Source organism: Lepus europaeus, chromosome X (genome assembly GCF_033115175.1).
Source record: "Lepus europaeus isolate LE1 chromosome X, mLepTim1.pri, whole genome shotgun sequence".
Lineage (NCBI taxonomy): Eukaryota > Metazoa > Chordata > Mammalia > Lagomorpha > Leporidae > Lepus > Lepus europaeus.
In genome coordinates, this window is record NC_084850.1 from 68,135,333 (window position 1) to 68,159,358 (window position 24,026).

The following is a 24,026-nucleotide window of genomic DNA, read 5'->3' on the forward strand; positions in this document are numbered from 1 at the left end:
CCCCTTGCTAGCCTACAGTGTATTCTCAATAAATATCAGAACAAAGTTTAAGTTCCTTCTCTTGCTTTCAGTACCCTTCTAAACTCTTCACTAACCTATCCCTTCAGTCTTTACACAATCCTTAGCATGAATATGATGACCTAGCCAAGTAACCTACTTCCCATACTCCAAAAATTTCCCTTCTACAGATGGGAGATAAACACCTGCCCCCCAAAACTAATGGTAAATTTCTGGCCTCTGGTAATGGAATTCCTTCCATCAAACTCACCTTTTACTTTTTTTTTTTTTTTTTTGACAGGCGGAGTGGATAGTGAGAGAGAGAGACAGAGAGAAAGGTCTTCCTTTGCCGTTGGTTCACCCTCCAATGGCCGCCACGGCCAGCGCGCTGCGGCCGGCGCATCTCGCTGATTCAAAGCCAGGAGCCAGGTGCTTCTCCTGGACTCGCATGCGGGTGCAGGGCCCAAGCACTTGGGCCATCCTCCACTGCCTTCCTGGGCCATAGCAGAGAGCTGGCCTGGAAGAGGAGCAACCGGGATAGAATCTGGCTCCCCAACCGGACTGGAACCCTGTGTGCCGGCGCCGCAAGGCGGAGGATTAGCCTGTTAAGCCACAGCGCCGGCCAACCTTTTACTTATAAAAGTATAGATATTCCTATTATGGTCCCTGCCAAGGATCAACAGGAAGTATGACCTATTCAAAATAGATAAAAATATCTGGTCTAAGTGTCCTTGTTGGTAGGCAATGGTAAAGCACAGTTGGGAGGCCCCTGCTTAGATGTAACTGCCTTCAATAAGCCTTCCTTGATGCCTATGCCTAGGTATGGCACCTCTCGCTCTCCCTACCTCTGTGACTGCACTGACCCCATTCTTATAATGCCCTTTTAAATCCGCAGTCTTACCCCACTAAGATCTTTAAATAAAGAGCCTAATCTTCAATTACTATGTTTCTAGCACCTCAAAGCATTGCTGGTAAACAGTAGACATTTAATAAATACTTATTGATAATAAGTAAGTTAAGCCTCTGTTACACTGTACCTCAAAGTTTAAGTTAAACTCATATGAAAATAAAACTGAAATTTTTTTTAAAAAAATTAGGTAGTGAATTTATGTGGTAAATCCCATACAACACAATCTTGCATTGAATTAAAGTTTACACCGTTTACCAATCTTAATATGAAAATATAGTCATGTAAGTGGAAACTGGGAAACCAGTATTTCCCACTTATTGTTAAAATAAATTTTCTAATGCATTTGCTTAAAGCTGAAATAAATTGAAAAACTATTGCTTTAATAAATAATTTTTTTTTCATACAGTATACTGGGAAAAGAAAACATGCAGAAATAAGTGGAAAACTGATACCAGAAATAAGCTAACAATGAATTATTTCAATAAAACAGACTTAAGCAAGTAATCACAAAAATGATAAAATTTCCACAGTCCTCTTGGACTTCTGGCCAAGATGAAATAGCAGGGTCAGGATTTACCCAAACACTTGAAACATTCCTCAAAAAAATATAAAACATATGACACAAAAGCTTTCAGATCAGCAATGGGAAACAAATCGGGTGAGCTTTCCACCTGGAGAGAGTTTATACACTGCTATGCAAATAAAGAAAATCCAGGAACAGCCTGCATATTTAAGTTAAGAAACAACTCAGAATCAGAGGAGAATAAGCCTGAGAAAGTAAGAGGACTGAGTATAAGAGAAATAACAGGATCAGAGAAAAACCAGAATTGGAGGTGAAGAGGGTCTTTTTCAAGCATTCATTGGATTACTCATAAACATGTTTGAGGAAACAATTGAAGGCCTTGAAAACTACCTGAAAAGATTGGAGGAAAATCATAACTTATATTAGTGGGACCCATAAATCTATATAATTATATGTCATTTAAAATTTTTCTCATGATTTAGAAGTTCATATTTAGAGAAAATTCATTTTTATGCTCTTTTAGATAAGAGTCTTATAAAAATGCCTTTGCTTCTTGTTTAGTCATAATTTATTTGCATGATTTACAAAAACAATGAATCAAAATGCTACCAGGAAAAAAAGTACTTATGCAGGGTTGAGAATACTGCCTATTTTTTTTTTGCAGCAAAATTTATAGAACAGTAAGACAACCCATGTTTTCTCTCAGATGTGGAAGCAAAACAAAACAAAACAAAACAAAACCAAGTGGATCTGAATGTAAAATAGTGACTACTAGAGGTTGGAAAGGGGATACAGGGAGGCTAGACAATGGGTACCAAAGCACAAAACACATTTAGATGGAAGGAATAAGTCTTAGCATTTCACAGCATAGTGGTGTGAATACAGTTCATAATAACCTATTACACATTTTATGAAGAACTAAAAGACACTCAAACACTCCACATGAAGGTGGGAATACTAATTATCAAGACTTGATCAGCACACACTGTATAAATGTCTTGAAATATCACACTGGACACTATAAATTTGTACAATTATTACATCTCAATAAAATATTTGTAGGATGTTAAAAATAAAATTATATAAAATAGCAGGCATACAAAAGACAGGAAAATACAATGAGGAGAAAAACATAGTCAAAACTGACCCAGAACTGACAAACGTTAGAATTAACAGAAAGGGGGGGGGGGGTGCAGCATTTTGGGGCAGCATGTTAAGCTGCCACCTGCAATGCCAGCATCCCAAATGAGTACAGGTTCGAGTCCTGGTTGCTCCACTTCTGATCTAAAATGCACCTGGGAAAGCAGTGAAAGATGGCCCAAATATCTGGGCTTCTGTCACCTGTGTGAGAAATCAGGATGAAGCCCCTGGCTCCTTGCTTTGGCCTGGCCCAGCCCTAGTCATTGCGGTAATTTGGGGAGTGAACCAGCAGATGGAAGATCTCTCTTTTTCTATGTGTCTCTCCTCTCTCTGTAATTCTGCTTTTCAAATAAATAGTCTTAAACAAAAAGAATTAGCAGACAAGGGCATTAAAACTGTTTTAAAATTCTATTCCAAATTTTAAAAGTAGAGACAGAGATGTTATAAACATATTCAAATCAAACTTTTAGAGATTAAAAACTAAAATGTGAGATAAATGTGTAAATTTGTCAGAAAAAAAGACTGGTGAAGATCCAGCAATAGACACTACACAAAATAACACAAAGTATAAAACAAACAAGCAGAAGAGCACAGTATCAGTGAGCTCTGGGACAACTTCAAATCACCTAAACTGTATATATACAATTGGAATTTCAAAGGAAAAGGGGAGAAAAAAGATTGAAGAAATAATGCCCTTCCAAATTTCCATATTTGATGAAAATCAGAAGCCAACCAATCCAAGAAGTTCAATGATGCCCAAGTAGAAAAAAAGAGGAAGTTATATAAACTCACATCAAAACCAAATTATCAAAATCCAAGATGCAGAGAAATTGATAAAAGCAGCCACAGGAGTAAAGAGATATGTTACACATAGTGAAACAAAGAGAAAAATAACAACAGACTCCTTGTCAGGGGAAAAAAAATGAAAAGACTTTGGAGCTTTCAAGACTTTAAAGTATTGAAAGAAAAAAATGTCAACCTAGAATTTTATATTGAATATACATATCTTTCAAAAACAAAAATCAATGTTACCAGATACAAAGAAGGTAATTTTATAATGGTAAATGGAATAATAAATCAAGAGGACAAACTTATAAACAATGTCAGTGCTCATTTAAGAAACAGATAACCTAAACAGCCACATACCTATTTAACAAATTCAATTTATGGTTAAAAATCTCTAACAAATAAAAATTCAGTTATAAATGGCTTTACTTCTAAATTTTAATAAACATTTAAAATGAGTAACTAATTATAAATAACTCTTCCAGAAATTTAAAGAGGAAGGAATATTTCCCAATTCATTTAAGAAGTCAGTATTACTATGGTTCCAAAACCAAACAAAGACATTGTAAGAATAGAAATAACAGATCAATATCCCCTTTGTACATAGATGGAAAATTTTAATAATGTATAATCTATCATGATCAAGTTGCATTTATCCTGAACACATAAAATTGCTTTAACATTTGAAAACCGATGTGATTCAAGTATGTATCAATATAACTAAAAGAAAAAAAATCCATGTGATTACTTCAATAAAAAGATAAAGCCTTTGACGAAATTCAGTATTAATTTGTCTTAAAAATTTTCATCAAACTAGGAACAAAATGAATCTTCATCAACTTAAAAGTATCTACGTAAAACCTACAGCTAGTATCATCCTTAATGCAGAACAATGATTCTTACTCAAGATTAGCAACAAAACAATAAAATCTGCTTGTTCACTTCTACAACACAATAGTGGAAGTTCTAGACACTCAAATAAAGAAATATAAGCCTGGTGTTGTGGTGTAGCACATTCAGTCACTGCCTGTGACACAAACAGAGTAATAGTTCGAGTCCTGGCTGTTCCATTCCCCATCCAGATTCCAGCTAATGCACCTGGGAAAGCAATGGAAGAAGGTCAAAGTGCTTGGGCACCAGTCACTCATGTGGGAGACTGGGATGGAGTTTCAGGCTCCTGGCTTTGGCCTGGCCCAGCTTTAGCCACTGCAACTATTTGGGGGAGTAAACCATGGATAGATGTCTTTCTGTGTCTCTCCCTGTCATTCTGCCTTCAAAATAAATAAAAATAAATCTTAATAAAAAGAAAAGACATCCATATAAGAAAGAATGAATTATAACTATCACTAATGATATCTATGTTGAAAAACTGATAGAATCTATACAAACTTACTAGAATTAATGAGTTTAACAAAATTGTACTACACAAAACCAATATCCAAAATAATTATATTTTGGGGCCAGCGCTGTGGCTTAATGGGTAAAGCCGCCACCTGCGGTGCCGGCATCCCATATGGATACCGGTTCGAAACCTGGCTGCTCTACTTCCAACCCAGCTGTCTGCTGTGGCCTGGGAAAACAGTAGAAGATGGCCCAAGTGCTTGGGCCCCTGTACTTGCATGGGAGACCCGGAGGCAGCTCCTGGCTCCTGGCTTCAGATAGGTGCAGCTCCGGCCATTGCAGCCCATCAGAGAGTGAACCAGCAGATGGAAGACCTCTCTCTCTGCCTCTCTGCCTCTCCTTCTCTCTCTGTGTAACTCTGACTTTCAAATAAATAAATATTAAAAAAAACAAAATAATTATATTTTTACATACTGGAAACAAAGAATAGAAAAGAAAATATAGTGACAATGCTATCTATTGTTAATATTAAAATAGAGAATACTTGGAGAAAATATACAAAAGATATTCAAGACTTGTATACTGAAAACTACAAAACATTATTGAAAAAGTTAAATATCTAAGTAATTGGACAGTAATCTCAGTCCTGTTAAAATGTGACAATAGTTCCAACAGCATTTCATTCAAAAATCCTAGTAGGCTTTCTTTTCTTTGGTGGAAATTGAGAAGTTGATTCTGAAATTCATTTGGAAATACAAAGGAATCACTATAGAAAAAAATAAAAGCCAAACAAACAAGCAAAAATCCTCTGGCGCTGGCTTGTGGTACAGGGGGTTAAGTGGCTACTTGCAATGCCCCAAATCCTATACTGTAGTGCCAGTTCTACTTCCAGCTACTTCTCTTGCAATCTAGCTTCCTGCTAATGCACCTGGGAAGCAGTAGGTGCTAGCTCATGTACTTGAGTTCCTGCCACCCAAGTGGAAAACCAAATAGAGTTGCTGGCTCCTGGTTTCAACCTAGCCCAGCTTAGCTATGGCCTTTAAAGGAGTGAAACAGCTGATGGATGATCACCCTCTCTCCCTGTCACTCTGCCTTTTAAACAAATAATATAAATTAAATATTTTATGCTAAAAAAAGGAAATGAAAAAAAGACTTTGAACAGCCTTTATCTTGACTGTTGAGGAACAGTTTTTTTTAATAAGATTTTTTTGAACTCTGTACTTACTATACGGTTAATCTTATGTATATAAAGTTAACTGAAAATAGGTCTTAGTAAAAAGTGAGAATGGGAATAGGAGAGGGAGGGTGGGAAGAAGCATAATGTTCCTAAATTTGTATTTATGAAATGCATGAAGTTTGAATATAAGTTTGAAGTATAAGTAAAAAATTTCTGGGAAAAAAGTGAACAGCTGGAAGACTAACAGTATAATAATCCCCATTATCCACAAGGGATATATTTCAAGACCCCCCCAGGGGATGGCCAAAAACTGTAGACAATGCTAAACAATACATAATTACACTATCTTTTTCTTATACATACATACCTATGATAAAGCTTAATTTATAAATTATGCACAACAGGGAATATGATGGCACAGCAAGGACTTCCCCTTTCAGAGTTCTGGTTCGAGTCCTGGCTGCTCCACTTCTGATCCAGCTCCCTGCTAGCATGCCTGGGAAAGCAGAAGGTGGCCCAAGTACTTGGGGCCCTGCCACCCATGTGCAGACAAAGATGGAGATCCCTGGCTCCTGGCTTCAGCTTCCAGCCCTGGCCATTGTGGCCATTTGGGGAGTGAGCCAGTGGATGCAAGATCTGTCTGTCTCTCCCTCTCTCTCTGTCACTCTTTCAAATAAATAAATAAATATTTAAAAAATAATTTTGGAAAGTCTAGCAACTAATAATGAAATAGAAAAATTATAACAGTAGAGTACAATACAATTATGTGAATGCAGTCTCTCTCCAAAATAATTTTAAAGATTTAATGATTTATTGGAAAGGCAGAATGAAGGAGGGAGAGACACATAGATATCTTCCATCCGCTGGTTCACTCCCCATATGGTCACAACAGCCGGGGCTGAATCAGGCTGAAACCAGGAGCCTAAAACTCCATTCAGGTCTCTCACGTGGGTGGGAGGGGCCCAAATACTTGTTCCATCTTCCACTATTTTTGCAAGCATATTAGCAGGGAGCTGAGCAGTAGCAGAGTAGCTGGGACTAGAACCAGCACTCTGATATGGGATGCCAGTGTTGCAAATAGTAGCTTAACCTGCTGAGCCACAATGTTGGCCCCTCAAAATATCTTATGGCGAAATACTAATCCTTCTTTTTCTTGTGATGACGTGATATACAATCAAAGCCTACAATATAAGATGATAAGATTTCATAATACTCTGAACAATGTATAATTTAAAACTTATGAATTATTTATTTGTGAAATTTTCTATTTAATATTTTCAGACTACAGATAAGAAGAGATTACTGTATCTAATTTCAAAACTTAATTATATATCAACAGTAATGAGGACAGTGTGGTAATGATGTAAAGATAGACAAAAAAGGTCAATGAAACAGAAAGAGAGAACAGAAATAGAACCATACATAATTTGGATGACTGATTTTTCATAAAGATACAGATGCAATTCAGTGGAAAAAACAGTATTTTCAATAAGTGGCACTGGAACAACTGGATATCCACATGGAAAAATGAACTTTGCCTATACTTTGTAACATATGCAAATATTAAATCAAAATGGATCATAGACCTAAAGGTAAAACTCCAAACTATAAAATATACAGGAAATATACAGGAAAATATTTGAAATCTTGGGTAAGAAAAAATTTCTTACTATAACATCAAAACCACAATAGAGGAAAAATTAGGAAATGTTGTTCTTCATCGAATTAGAAACCTGCCCTTTTAAAGGGCTATCCACAGACTGACAGAAAACATTTGCAAAGCATAGATCTGCCTGTCATAAGGCCTAAATCGAAAATATTTTAGAAACTCTCAAAACTCAAGAAGAAAACAATAACAAAAACATAAAAATGGGGAACATAAAAGAGAAATGATGGCAAAGAGGCATGTGGAAAATGATGAACATTAATAACAAGGGAAATACAAATTAAAACCACTATGAAATATCATTATACTTTTTTAAGATTTTATTTATTTATTTGAGAAGTAGAGTTACAGAGAGAAAGGTCTTCCATCAGCTGGTTCACAGTCAGCTGGAGTTAGGCCAATCCACAGCCGAGAGCCAGGGTGACCCACGTGGGTGCAGGGGCACAAGCACTCAGGCCATCCTCTACTGTTTTCCCAGGCCATAGCAGAGAGCTGGATCAGAAGAGAAGCAGCAGGGACACGAACCAGTGCCCATATGGGATGCCGATACTTCAGGCAGAGGCTTAGCCCACTACCCCACAGCGTGGGCCCAAATTACACACATTTTTAAAAAGCTAAAATTAAAGCAAGAGTGGGCATTTGGTGCGGCAGTTAAAATGTCTATTGGGATGCCTGCATTCCCCACATTGGAGTGCCAGGGTTTGAGTCCTGGATCTGTTTTCAAATCTAGTTTCCTGCTAATGTACATCCTGGCAGGCAGCAGGTGATGCCTCAGTGCTTGGGTCCCTGGCACCCACTTGGGAGAGAAATTCCAGACTCCTGACTTCAGCCAGGCTCATCCCTTGTTGTCATAGCATTCAGGGAGTGAACCAGCAGGTGGAAGATCTCTCTCTCTCTCTCTCTGCCTTTCAGATAAATAAAAATAAATAACCTTTAAAAAATTAAAATAGAATGACCCTATCTACTGTTGGCAGATACGGAAGAACCCAAACACTCAAACACTATTGATATGAATGTGATTGTTTCTTACACAGTTGAAAATACTCATATGATCCAATCATTCTGCTTCTAAGTACTGACACAAACACTTATACACGGACATTCATAATAGCTTTACTGGCAATATCACAAAACAATATGCAATCTCAAAATGTCCATCTGCATATAAATGGATGAACTGTGGAGTATCCATAAAAAGGACTAATTTCATAAAAAGGTACAGACTGGGGCTGGCGCTGTTAGCATAGCAAGTAAAGATGCCCCCTTCTGTGGTGCTGGCATCCCATATGGGTTCTAGTTCGAGACCTAGCTGCTCCACTTCAGATCCAGCTCCCTGCTAATGTGCCTGGAAAAGCAGCAGAAGATGTCCCAAGTGCTTGGGGACCCCACACCCACATAGGAGACCCAGATGAAGCTCCTGGTTTCAGATCAGCCAAGTTTTAGCTATTGCAGTCATTTGAGGAATGAACCAGTAGATGGAAGATCTTGCTCACTCTCCCTCTAATTCTGTCTTTCAAGCAAATAAATCTTAAGTAAAAAAATACAGACTTGTCCTATTCAAAACAAGTAACATGTGAATGATAAAGAAAGAACATTTTAAAAAAGGAATAGACTATTGATATACTCCAATAACATGGTGAATCTCAAAATAATTATGATGTATGAGAGACAAAAACAAGAGTATAGATTTATTATTCCATTTACAAATATTTCTAGAAAATATAGACTTGCAGTGGGGCTATGCTATGGTTCCTAGGGAATAAGAGGGATGGAATTTTAAGAATCAAAGATGGAAGAAAGGAAGGAATACAAATGAGCATGAGGAAATATTTAGGAATGATGGATATACCCATTATTTTGATTTTTGTGATGATTTCCTGTGTGTATGCATGTCAGACTTTAAATTTTATATTTTCAATATATGCATTTGATTATGTATCAATTATACCATACTTCAGTTGCTTTTTTAAAAAATATAATGACCCAGCCAAAAGAACAAATCCCTCTATATTGATTCATCAAAGTATATTTCAGGAGAGCTTCCAAGATGGTGGAGTAGAGAGGGAGCTTATTGCTCTAGTCTAGAAGATAGTTTTAAAAATGTGGATGGGGCCGGTGCTGTGGCACAGTGGGTTAACACCCTGGCCTGAAGCGCCGGCCTCCCATATGGGCGCTGGTTTGAGACCTGGCTGCTCCACTTCCAATCCAGCTCTCTGCTATGGCCTGGGAAAGCAGTAGAGGATGACCCAAGTCCTTGGGCCCCTGTACCCGCAAGAGAAACCTGTAGGAAGCTCCTGGCTCCTGGCTCCTGGCTTCAGATCGGTGCAGTTCCAGCCATTGCGGCCAGTTGGGGAGTGAACCATCAGATGGAAGAATTCTCTATCTCTCTGCATAACTCTTTCAAATAAAAATAAATAAATCTTTAAAAAAAATGTGGAGAGTGCAGTCTCAAGGAAGAGTTAGGGAGAAAATGGCAGAGGAAGCTCTACACAAATTAGAGGGACACAGTAGACTTCCATGGAGGGTGTGGACACTTACAACTCTGGACCTCAGTAGCTAAGAGCCTATGCACCAGCATTGGAAAGTGAGGTGAGACCAGACTGCAGCAGCCCAAGCCACTTGTGATAAAGCTGCAGGAAGAGCCTAGGAGGAACCCAGTTTGGAGCCCTGTGGGCTGAAAAACTAGAGGAGAAAAAAAAATGAGGGACATGTTTCTCTCTCCCCTATTACCTTACAGTAACATCCTGAAATGAGCCAATAGAGCGGGAAACATTTTGGACATACGTAACAGCTGTGCCAGCTTGTGTCTGGACCCAGAAACCAGCCAAGTGGAGACTCCTGACTCTGGTGGAGAGAACTAACAGGCAGCTGGGTGCTCATGACTGTGGGAGGCTTCTGTGCTGGTACTGTGGGGAAAAAAACCAAGGCTGTGGGGTAGGACTCACAGTGTAGCTGAGACTTTGGGCAGTCACTGTGGAAGACTCTACACACTCAGGGCTCCCTGGTTACCTGGTGAGAGACATTGCTGGGGAATCTGAGCTTACACTGAGGACTGCACAGATCCTTTGTGTGGTCCTTGGGGCAGAGCAGACAAATATTATATCCACTGGGGCTAACGCTCAGGCACTGGTCACCTTTGATGAGAGGAGCTCAGCTGAGCAGAATAAACCTCCCTTCTGAAAAAAAAGATCTACCATGCCAAACCTGGATATGTCACCTAAGACATGCCCTTCACCCTGGAGAACTGAACAGAGCTCTCTAGCCACACCTGCCACTCACCTGTAGATATTCACTGAAAGAGGACACTCCACTTATCTACAGTGGCTTAGTACAAAGAAAAAAGCTGCCACAGTGGAAAAAAAAGAAGAAACCATTGAGTATCTCCACAAATGCTGAATGACAAACGCACCAATTCAAGAAACAATAATAAGGAAGACAAAATGATGTCCCCAAAAGAACATAACACTTCAATACTAGATTGTAAAGATGATGAGACTGAATAAATGCCAGAAATGGAACTCAAAAAATGGATCATAAGATTACACAGAAGTAATCAGAAGCAAATGCATGAAATACTGAAATCTGTACATGACATGAAAGAAACTTTCTACCACGAAACTGAGATCTTAAAGAGAAATCAAAATGAAATGAAAAATTCAATAGAACAAATAAAAATGCAGTGGAAAGCCTTAAAAGCAGAATCGGTGAAACAGAAGAAAGAATATCTGATGTAGAAGACAAAACACAGGGAATTATACAGTCAGACCAAAAACAAGAAGAGGAAATTAGAAAACTAAAAAACACTGTTGGGAATCCATAGAATACTATCAAATGACCCAACATATGGGTTCTAGGAGTTCCTGAAGGCATAGAAAGAGAAAGGATTAGCAGGACTTTTTGGTGAAATAACAACAGAAAATTTTCCCCAATTTGGAGGAAGAAAGGGACATCCAAGTACAGGAAGCACACAGAACTCTCTAATAGATATGACCAGAAAATATTATCACCATGACACATTGTAATCAAACTCTCCACAGTAAAACATAAAGAAAAGACTCTAAAATGTGCATGAGAGAATGCCAGACTACTTTCAGAGGATCTCCAATTAAGACTCATGGCATACTTCTCATCAGAAACCCTACACAATAGGAGAGAATGGCAAGATATATTCCAAGTCTCAAGAGAAAACATCTGTCAACCCAGAATACTATACCCTTCAAAGCTCTCATTTATGAATAAAAGTGAAATAAAGACATTTCATAACAAACAGAAATTGAAATAATTTGTCACCACCAGTCCAGCCCTACAAAAGATGCTTAAAGATGTGTTGCACACAGAAACATGGTCATCACTACAAAAGAAGGTGAAGTCTCAAAATCTCCCAATAAAAGTACAAAGGAAATTCAAAGTAAAAAATAGGAATATTTTTTGGAAAAATGGCAGTGCAGAGTCATTACTTATCAAGTCACCATGAATGTAAATGGCCTCAACTCTCCAGTTAAAAGACAAAGACTGGCTGAATGGATTGAAAAACAAAATCCATCTATTTGCTGCCTACAAGAAACACATCTCACCACCATAGATGCATGCAGACTAAAAGTGAAAAGATGGAAAAAGATATTCCATGTGAAAAGAAAACAGAGAGCTGGTGTGACCATCTTAATATCAGAAAAAAATAGGCCGGCGCCGTGGCTCAACAGGCTAATCCTCCGCCTTGCGGCGCCGGCACACCGGGTTCTAGTCCCGGTCGGGGCACCGATCCTGTCCCGGTTGCCCCTCTTCCAGGCCAGCTCTCTGCTGTGGCCAGGGAGTGCAGTGGAGGATGGCCCAAGTGTTTGGGCCCTGCACCCCATGGGAGACCAGGAGAAGCACCTGGCTCCTGCCATCGGAACAGCACAGTGCGCGGGCCGCAGCGCGCTACCGCGGCGGCCATTAGAGGGTGAACCAACGGCAAAGGAAGACCTTTCTCTCTGTCTCTCTCTCTCACTGTCCACTCTGCCTGTCAAAAAAAAAAAAAAAAGAAAAAATAGACTTTAATACAAAAACTGTTAAAAGAGACAAAGAAGGGCACTAAGTAATGATTAAGGGGGTCAATTCAACAGGAAGATGGAAGCATATATGCACCTAATTACAGGGCAACTGGCTATTTAAAAGAAATTTTATGGGATCTAAAGAAAGACACAGACTACAATACAAAAGTAATGAGAGACTTCGATACCTCACTTTGAGCAATGGGGAGATCAACCAGATAGAAATCAGCAAGGAAACAGCAGTGTTAATTGACACTATAAAACAAATGGACCTAACAGATATCTAAAAACTTTTCATCATACAGTTGCAGAATATACATTCTTCTCAGCAGTATATGGAACTCTCTCCAGGATAGACCACATTCTATGCCATAAATCAAATCTCAGCAAATTAAAAAAAATCAAAATCATACCATGCATCTTCTTGGACCACAATGTAATGAAGGTGGAAATCAGCAACTGGAGAATCTCTAGAGTATAGGCAAACACATGGAGACTGAACAACATGCTCTTGAATGAACAGTGGGTCATAGAAAAAATCAAAATAGAAATCAAAAAAGTTCTGGAAACAAATGAAGACAACACAATATATCAAAACTTATCAGATACTGCAAAAGTAGTGTTAAGAGGAAAGTTTATAGCAACTGGTACCTACATCAAGAAATTGGAAAGGCACCAAACAAATGAGCTACCAAAACTAGTAGGAGAAAAGAAATAATTAGAGAAGAATCTAAAAAATTGAATAAAAAATACAGAAGATCAGCAAAACAAAGAGCTGTTTTTTAAAAAATTAAACAAAATTGGCACACTATTGGCCCAACTAACCAAAAAAAGGAGAGATCAATAAAATTAGAGATGAAATCAATAAAATTAGAAATGAAAAAGGAAGTGTAACAACAAACACCACAGAAATAAAAAGAATCATCAGAAATTTTTACAAAGAGCTATATGCCAACAAACTGGGAAACCTAGAAGAAATGGAGAGATTTCTGGAAATATACAACCTACCTAAATTGAGCAGTGAAGACACAGAAAACCTAAACACACCCATAACCAAGACAGAAATTGAATCAGTAATAAAAACCCTCCCAACAAAGAAAAGCCCAGGACTAGATAGCTTCACTGCTGAATTCTACCAGACATTTAAAGAACTAATTCCAATTCTTCTCAAGTTATTCAAAACAATTAAAAGGGAGGGAATCCTCCCCAAATCTTTCTATGAAGCCAGCATCACCTTAATTCCTAAACCTGAAAAAGATACAACAGAGAAAGAGAATTACAGACCAATTTCCCTGATGAACATAGATGCAAAACCCCTCAACAAAATTCTGGTCAATTGAATCCAGCAACACATCAGAAAGATCATCCACCCAGATCAAGTGGGATTTATCCCTGATATGCAGGGATGGTTCAACATTTGCAAATCAATCAATGTGATACATCACATTAACAAACTGCTGAAGAAAAATCATGTGATTATCTCAATAGACAGAGAAAGCATTTGATAAAATACAACACCCTTTCATGATGAAAACCCTAAGCAAATTCGGTATAGAAAAAACATTTCTCAACACATTCAAGGCAATTTGTGACAAACACAAGGCCGGCATCCCATTGAATGGGGAAAATTTGGAAGCATTCCCACTGAGATCTGGTACCAGACAAGGATAACCACTCTCACCATTGATATTCAATATATCCTGGAAGTTTTAGCCAGAGCCATTGGGCAAGAAAAAGAAACCTTAGGGATACAAATTGGGAAGGAGGAAGTCAAACTATCCCTATTTGCAGATGACATGATTCTATATATAGGGGATCCAAAAGACTTCACTAAGAGACTATTGGAACTCATAGAAGAGTTTGGTAAATAAGCATGATATAAAATCAATACACAAAAACATACAGCCTTTGTATACCCAGACAATGCCATAGCTGAGAAAGAACTTCTAAGATTAACCCCATTCATAATAGCTACAAAAAAAAAACCAAATATCTTGGAATATATTTAACCAAGGATGGCAAAGATCTCTATGGTAAGAAATATGAAACATTAAATAAAAAAATAGAAGATACAAAAAAATGGAAAAATCTTCCATGTTCATGGATTGGAATAATCAATATTATTAAATGTCCATTCTTCCACAAGCAGTTTACAGATTCATTGCAATACCAATCAAAATACCAAAGACATTCTTCTCAGATCTAGAAAAAATGATGTTGAAATTCATATGGAAACACAGGAGACCATGGATAGCTAAAGCAATCTTATATAACAAAAACAAAGCTGGAGGCATCACACTACCAGATTTCAAGACATACTACAAGGTAGTTATAACCAAAACAGCCTGGTACTGGTACAAAAACTGATGGTATAGATCAATGGACCAGAACAGAAATGCCAGAAATCAATCCAAGCATCTACAACCAACTTATATTCAACTAAGGAGCTAAAACCAATCCCTGGAGCAAGGACAGTCTCTTCAACAAATGGTACTGGGAAAACTGGATTTCATGTAGAAGCATGAAGCAGGACTCTTACCGGACACCTTTCACTAAAATCCACTCAAGTGGACTGAAGACCTAAATCTATGTCCAGATACCATCAAATTTTATTAGGGAACATTGGGGAAACTCTACAAGACATCATCGGCATAGACAAAGAGTTCTTGGAAAAGACCGCAGAGGCACAGGCAGTCAAAGCCAAAATTAACAAATGGGATTGTATCAAATTGAGAAGTTTCTGTACTGCAAAAGAAATACTTAGGAAAGTGAAGGGGCAATCAATAGAATGGGAGAAATCATCTGCAAACTATGCAACTGATAAAGGATTAATAACAAAAATATACAAAGAGGTCAAGAAACTCTACAACAATAAAACAAACAATCCAGTTAAGAGATGGATAAAGGATGTAGACATTTTTCAAAAGAAGAAATTCAAATGGCCGACAGACACATGAAAAAATGTTTAGGATAACTAGCCATCAGGGAAATAACAAATCAAAACCACAATGAGGTTTCACCTAATCCAAGTCAGAATGGCTTTCATTCAGAAATCAACAAACAATAAATGCTAGTGAGGATGTGGGGGAAAAGGTACCCTAATGCACTGTTGATGAGAATGTAAACTGGTAAAGCTACTACGGAAGACAGTATAGAGATACCTCAGAAATCTGAATATAAACCTACCATATGGAATTTACCAAAGGGAAATGAAATCAGTAAATAAAAGTTATCTGCACCCCATGTTTATTATAGCTCAATTCACAACAGCTAAGACATGGAATCAACCTAAATGCCCATCAACTGAAGACTGGATAAAGGAATTATGGGATATGTACAGTATGGAATACTACACAGTGGTAAAAAATGAAATCTGGTCATTTGGAACAAAATCAATGAATCTGGAGAATATCAAACTTAGTGAAATAAGCTAGTCCCAAAATGACAAATACTATATGTTCTCCCTGATGTGTGAGAGCTAATAGAATACTTAAAATCTGTAGAAGTGAAATTGGTACTTTGAGAAGGGATGACTTGAGTTGCCCTTGTCTTGATTGTCAAGGAATAGTTGTAACAGTTTTGTTTTTTCATTTTTTTTCTTCACACTATTTAACACTTTACTTAACATAGCTAATCATATGTGTATAAAGTCAACTGAGGATGGACCACAGTAAAAAGTAAGAATGGGAATAAGACAGGGAGGAGGAAGTTTGTAACTGTAAAACTGTACAGTTCTGCACACATTCCTATGGATTAACTTCTAAGAGTACAGTTTAAAAACTTGTCATGGAACACCAAATTCCACTAAGGGGGAAATGTTAACATGATCATATTAAATATTAAAATAAACATATAGATAAGATTGTTAAAGAGATCATATAAATAGGAACAAGTGTCTGGTAATAATAATAAAATGAAAAAAGGAGAGAATGTTCCAACATGGGAAGCAGTACACACAGCACTCATAGAATGACATTTGCTTCAGGTAACCCTCTGACCTCAGAATCAGCCTTTAAGGTTTCCTGGTCTAGCTGAAAGGCCCACAAGAGCATTTCAGGCATGGAAATCCAAGACACCATGGCAAAAAATGTTCTCCATGAAGGATCTCATGTTCTACATGAAGGACCCTAGCAGAAAGAAGAGGCCATCAAAGGAGGATGTACTTTTCTCTGAAGGGAGGAGAGAACTTCCACTTTGCTCATGGCCTTGTCTAAATACTGACGTTATGGATTCAAAAGGCTTCCATAGCCTAGGCAGCTCACGTCAAGAGCCTAGGTTGATCACTGGCATCATATATAAGAGTGTTACTTGTTAAATTAACAACAGGAGTTACTGTATACTAACTCCCCATGCAGGACTTCTATTCTAAATGAGTTGTATTATGAGAGCTAACTGTAAAACTAGTTCTCAAACAGTTATTTTTGTGTGTGTGCATGAGTGTGCAAACTGTTGAAATCTATACTTAGTATAGAGTTGGTCTTCTGTGTACAAAGTTAATTGAAAATGAATCTTAATGGAGAATGGTACTGAGAAGCGGAAATAGAGGAGGAGGAGGGGTGAGAGTGTGGGTGGGAGTGTGGGCAGGATGGGAAGAAAAACTATATTCCTAAAACTGTACTTATGAAATTTGTATTCCTCAGAAGATAAACAAAAAAGTATATTTCAACGTATAAGTCACCTAAATAGATTAAACTAAATAATGAGAAAAAAATCCTACTCTACTCATCATTAAACCTTACATGACCTTTTCTACTTGCCTGAGAATTCATAGGTATTACCAAAAGGTACAGGTAGTGATAAAAGTGAGAGAATAAACAATTTTAGGACATGGGCCTCTGCAAGTTTGAAAAATACTGCAATTCCTTAAATTTTACTCGTGGGGGAGGGGTCTTTATTGCTAATAGGAAGTTCAAAAAATTAACATTTGATTATCTTTCAGAGTGATTTATAAATTCTTAATGTCATCTAATACTTATTGAACAATTATTAGGTACCACATATATAACCTGTTTTTATACACACCAACACACACACACACACACACGGCGTTTAATCTTTATAATAAACCTGAGGTATTAATATACTTTACTTTACAGTAGAATCTGAGGCCAAAGTGGTTAAGCAACATTCTTAAGGTCACATAATTAAGTAACACAGCCACGTTATACATCAAGGTAATCTAGAGTCACGTGCTTCAGTACTAAACCATACTACCTTTCATTTTTTCCTTATTAAACTCAATATTAATGCCTGAACTTTATATAAATATTATTGCTTTTTAAAATTTTTTAAAAGTTTTGTTTATTATTTTTAAAAGATTCATCATTTATTTGAAAGACAGAGTTACAGAGAGGCAGAGGCGGAGAGAGAGAGGGAGGTCTTCCATCTGCTGGTTCACTCCCTAAATGGCTGCAATAGCCATAGCTTTGCCGATCTGAAGCCAAGAGCCAGGAACTTCTTCCATGTCTCCCACAAAGGTGCAGGGGACCAAGGACTTGGGCCATCTTCAGCTTATTTCCCAGGACATACTGCTTTCTTTTTTAAGGTAATAACTATTACGCAGACACAATTAGTTCTCAATGTTTACAGCATAAAGTCAACAAGTTCATAGAAAATACAAATATCAAAGAAAACCCTGTTCAAAAAAATCCATCTTCATCATGAAACATAACAAAGTTTTGTTGCATATTCATTGAACATATGTAACTGAAATTAAGTACAGTTAAAACTAAATTATATGGCCATATACTTTGTCATGAAACCAGGAAAACGTGAGCTAGAATTATGCCAGGGAAACGGTGATATATGGTTGATCTAGTCAAAGCAAAAGGGCTATAATTACTTTTGAGATAAAAATCACCTAGGTTATATAAAATTAAGGTACTTTTCATAAATGCCCTACTCGTGCCTTAACATACAAATTGGTCAATTTATTTTTTGAGAAAGAAACTGATTTCCAAAAGCAGAGTATTCTCTTGATGTACCACTCAAAATGAAAATATAGCAAATGCAGCCATAAAAAAATTTATTAAAAACATTATACTCATGGCTTCCTGGGGAAAATATTAACAGAATGTTGAATATGGATTAAAAAAAATATGGTATACACAATGGAATAGTATCTGGTTATAAAAAAGGACAAAGACCTTTCATTTGCAATGATGTAAATAGAACCAGAGTATCTATGTTAACTGAGCTAAGCCAAGCACAGAAACACCAATGCCACATGATCTCATAAGCAAAATCTAAAAAGCTAATCTCTTAGAAGAGTAGAATGATGGTTACCAGAGGCTGGGGAGTGTAGTGGCATGGGAAGCATGGGAATGGTCATCCATAAGTACTAAGTTACAGTTAGGACAAAAAAGTTCTGGTGTGACCAGTGCCATGGCTCACTTGGCTAATCCTCCGCCTTCGGCGCCAGCACCCTGGATTCTAGTCCCAGTTGGGGCACCAGGTACTAGTCCCGGTTGCTCCTCTTCCAGTCCAGCTCTCTGCTGTGGCCCAGGAGGGCAATGGAGGATGGCCCAAGTGCTTGGGTCCCTGCACCCGCATGGGAGACCGGGAGGAAGTGCCCGGCTCCTGGCTTCGGATTGGCGTAGCACCAGCCATAGTGGCCATTAGGGGAGTGAACCAATGGAAAGGAAGACGTTTCTCTGTGTCTCTCTCTCATTGTCTATAACTCTCTCTGTCTCTCTCTCTCTCACTGTCTAACTCTGCTTGGCAAAAAAAAAAAAGTTCTGGTGCTCTTCTGTATAGGAGGCTGACTACAGATGATAATATACTATGTATGCTTTTTCAAAATAAGCTTGAAGTATTCTGAATGTTTTCACTATAATGTCAAATGTTTGAGGCAATAGATATGTCTACCCTGACTTGAATATTACATAATATATACAGGGATTGAAACATTATACAGTAACCCAAAAATATGATTTTTATTATAAGTATAAAAATGAAAAATATGGGACCAGCACTTTGGTGCAGTGGATTAAGCTGCCATCTACAGTGCACGCATGCATTCCATGTGAACATCAGTTCGAGTCCCAGCTGCTCCACTTCCAATCCACCTCCCTGTTAATGTGCCTGGGAAAGCAATGGGAAATGGCCCAAGTGCTTGGGCCCCTGCACCAACATGGGAAACCTGGAAAAGGCTCCTGGATTCTGGCTTCTGTCTGGCCCAGCCCCAGACATTGGGGCCATTTGGGAAGTGAACCAGTGAATGAAGATTTCTCTATCTCTCCTCCCTCTTTCTGTAACTCTGACTTTCAAATAAATAAACAAATCTTTCAAAAATAGTTTATACTATCAAATGGCTTCATAGCAGATGTATCAACATTTTGCTACTTTCTTTTAAGGAAACTGAAGCAGTTTTAATGGGACTTAATTTATCTTACTTCATTTAACCTCCCTTAGAAATAAGTAGCAAGCTCTTTTTGACAGAATGACAAGCAGAGGATGGATGACACATGAAAGAGCACAGGTGTAATTATTTTAAGTAATATTCACTGAATTTTCTTGATAGCTAGGATAAGAGGAAAATGAGCTCACCACAGTTCACAGAAATCTGTCACTTCCATATGAATAATTTTTCATTTTTTGAAGTGGATACTGGTAGTGCTGGCCATTTTTTTAAAGATATTGAGATATAACAAGAATGATCACTTATGTATAATCAGATGAGTAGTTAGATAATCTAATTGGAAGAAAACCATTACCAATGAAAGATGACTAACCTAATCTATACTGTTCCTCAAAGATTTCTGATCTTTTTATATCCATTTTAAGCAAAAGCTACCAAAATTCAGAATATTTTGAAACATAGATGGGAACAAAAATGTTCCTATTCTTACAGTAATCAAATAGCAAATTCATTAAAGTTTGGAATCTTACTGATTAGTAATTCATCACTCTGATCATAAGACTGCAGATTAAACATTTTCATCAGTTATTACTTATTATTCATTATAAGCACTTTAATTTGATTAAATGTGTTAAAATTCATATTTCCTCATTATAAAAGATGACATTCCAAACATGCTTAGACAATACCTTTTGCCTTGATTATAGATAACAACAAATATTCTTTCACAGTAAAACCAAGAGTAGAATTTTCATTGAATATGATACTGTATCTTCCTAGCATTGTTTATACAGTGTATTCTTTATCTAGTACAACTTGGCAAAAGGTACCTGAATGCTATAGTATTAGCAGTTCTAGATGAATTTCAATATAATGTTTTAACTGTAAAACTGCTCTGCAGTATAGGTCATGAAAGGGGTAACAAGATTCAGAATATTTAATTTTCATTACTATAGGAACAAACTGGGTCAATAATAACTTTCTTTTGAGTCTTCTTTCAGCAAGGGGTTATGGATCTTTCTCCTCCATTCCATCTATGAAACGGTCTAATAAACTTTATTCTTCTGCAAAATTTTCCCTAACATGTGTGGTGGATTGAAGAAAGTACTGGAATTGGGGCCGGTGTTGTGGCGTAGCAGGTAAAGCTGCCAGCTATGACTCCAGCATCTCATGCAGGTGCCAGTTCAAGTTCCAGCTGCTCCACTTCCATTCCAGCTCCCTGATAACATGCCTGGGAAAGCAGTGGAAGATGACTCATGTGCTTGGGCCCCTGCACCCGTATAGGAGATCCAGAAAAACCTCCTGATTCCTGGCTCCTGGCTCCAGTCTGACCCAGCCCTGACATTGTGGTCATTTGGGGAGTAAACCAGAAAACGGAAGATCTCTCTCCTCTCTCTGTCACTCAACATATGACCATGGATAAGTTTATTTATCTGCAAAATGAAATAGTAATGGACGAGATCTTTTCTAGTTTTAGAAATCTATGACTTATAAATACATGAACAAAAGCATATTCTATTAAAAGCAACTTCAATCCAAAAGTGAAGGAAATATATAAAATCTCACTGTGTATTTAAAATTTATAGTCTTTCACAACAAGACTATATTTGTTTTAACATAATGTATGAGAAATACTTATTGTGAAAGTTAACTATGCAAGGTAAACCTGAATCAAAGATTAGTTCATGAAACGATATTCAATTCAATGTCCATTATGCTAGGTATGATAGGAAATGCAAAAAGAAATGAATGTGAGTGGGAAGAATGAAAATATACATAAATGAATATATGACAAGACAGAAAGTGATAAGTGCTCTTATAAAGTATATACAAAGTAGTAACAGAAACAAACACAGCCAAGAAAATAAAGTTGTTCTTTTTGAAGGAAACAAGGGGAAAGGTCATAGTTTTCCAATAAGAACATCTACTGGACAATAATTTGCTGGTCAATGGTAACATTTAAATAGATAGTTGGGCTTTATTTTTTTCAAATACAGAGTGAAACCATGGAATTTTCATAACTTTCTGGTTTCTTTAATTTTTGTTTGTTTATGATTCTTTTCCTTTTCTCCTGAGACACAGGAATGGCAATATTCTTAAAGCCTAGAGTTTGGAAATGAGGATTTAGCAGAACTATTGTAGCAGTATGACATAAAAAACTGGGGCTGGCAATGTGGCATAGTGAGCTAAGCCTCTACCTACATTGCCAGCATCCCATATGAGTGCCGGTTTGAGTCCCTGCTGCTCCTCTTCCAATCCAGTTCCTTGCTATGGCCTGGGAAGGCAGTGGAGGATGGCCCAAGTCCTTGGGCCCCTGCACCCACATGGGAGACTTGGAGGAAGCTCCTGATTCCTGGCTTTGGATCTGCCCAGAATGGGTGTGATCACTGGGGAGTGAACCAGCGGAGAGAAAACCTTTCTCTCTGTCTCTCCCTCTCTCTGTAACTTTGCCTCTAAGATAAATAAATAAATAAAATCTTAAAAAAAGACATAAAAAACTAATGTGATTTCCATTACTCAGCTCATAGCAAGAGTCTCGGGTGATTGCTGACATCATAAATAAGAGTGCCAATTGTTAAATCAACAATGGGAGTCACTGGGTACATGCTCCCCACGTAGGATCTCGGTCCTTAATGTGTTTTACTATGAAACTTAAAAACACTACTAGTGGAACAATACACTATACCTTGTGCAGTTGTGTGAATGCAGCCTGTTGAAATCCTTGCTTAGTATATACTAAGTTGATCTTTAGTATATGAAGGTAATTGAAAATGAAACTCGATAAAGGGCGGGATGGGAGAGTGAGAGGGGAGGGCCACGGGAGGGAGGGAGGTTGGGGGGGAAGCCACAACAATACAAAAGTTGCACTTTGTAAACTCACATTTATGAAATAAAAAATAAAACAATAAAAAAAAACAATAAAATCTTAAAAAAAGACATAAAAAACTAATGTGATCAATTTCAGTTCACAATTGATTGCTCTGATAGGTCTAAGAGTCAAAGGGATCACACAAACAAGACAAGTGTCTGCTAATACTAACTGATAGAATCAAAAAGGGAGAGAAGGATCCAACATGGGAAGCGGGATACACAGCAGACTCATAGAACGGCAGATGTCCTAAACAACACTCTGGCCTCAGAATCAGCCCTTAAGGCATTCGGATCTGGCTCAAGAGCCCATGAGAGTATTGTAGGCATGGAAAGCCAAGACACCATGGAAAAGAAAAAAAAAAAAGACCTAAATGAAAGATCTCAGCCAGTGAGATCCCAGTGGAAAGAACGGGGCCATCAAAGAAGGAGGTACCTTTCTCTGAAGGGAGGAGAGAACTTCCACTTTGACTATGACCCTATCGGAATAAGATCAAAGTCAGCGAACTCTAAAGGCTTCCATAGCCCTGGCAACTCATGACTAGAGCCTAGGGAGATTACTGACGCCATAAACAAGAGTATCAAATTGTTAAGTCAACAACAGGAGTCACTGTGTACTTACATCCCATGTGGGATCTGTCCTTAATGTGTTGTCTAATGTGCAGTGATGCTATAACTAGTACTGAAACAGTATTTTTACACTTTGTGTTTCTGTGTGGGTACAAACTGATGAGATCTTTACTAATTATATACTGAATCGATCTTCTGTATATAAAGATAATTGGAAATGAAAAAAAAAAAAAACCTGGTGTTAAATTGGAAACGGCATAGAAAATTAATTAATTTTTTTAAAAAAATATATTATGTAGGATCTCTGTCTTTAATGTGCTGTACACTCTTATTTAATGCTATAACTAGTACTCCAACAGTATTTTTTTCACTTTGTGTTACTATATGGGGGCAAACTGTTGAAATCGTTACCTAATATATACTAAACTGATCTTCTGTATATAAAGAGAATTGAAAATGAATCTTGATGTGAATGGAAGGGGAGAGGGAGCGGGAAAGGGGAGGGTTGTGGGTGGGATGGAAGTTATGGGAGGGGGGAAGCCATTGTAACCCATAAGCTGTACTTTGGAAATTTATATTCATTAAATAAAAGTTTAATAAATGAAAAAAAAAACTAATGTGATTTCCATTACTATCCCCACCCCACAACTGGAATGAA

The 24,026-nt window shown here is 37.6% G+C and overlaps 1 protein-coding gene across 4 annotated transcripts in view; it reads right to left on the reverse strand.

The window, feature by feature from the left end:
- RPS6KA6 (ribosomal protein S6 kinase A6) overlaps nt 1-24,026 on the reverse strand; it is a 152,429-nt gene that overhangs the window by 8,052 nt on the left and 120,351 nt on the right. The gene's annotated exons all lie outside the window — the stretch shown is intronic.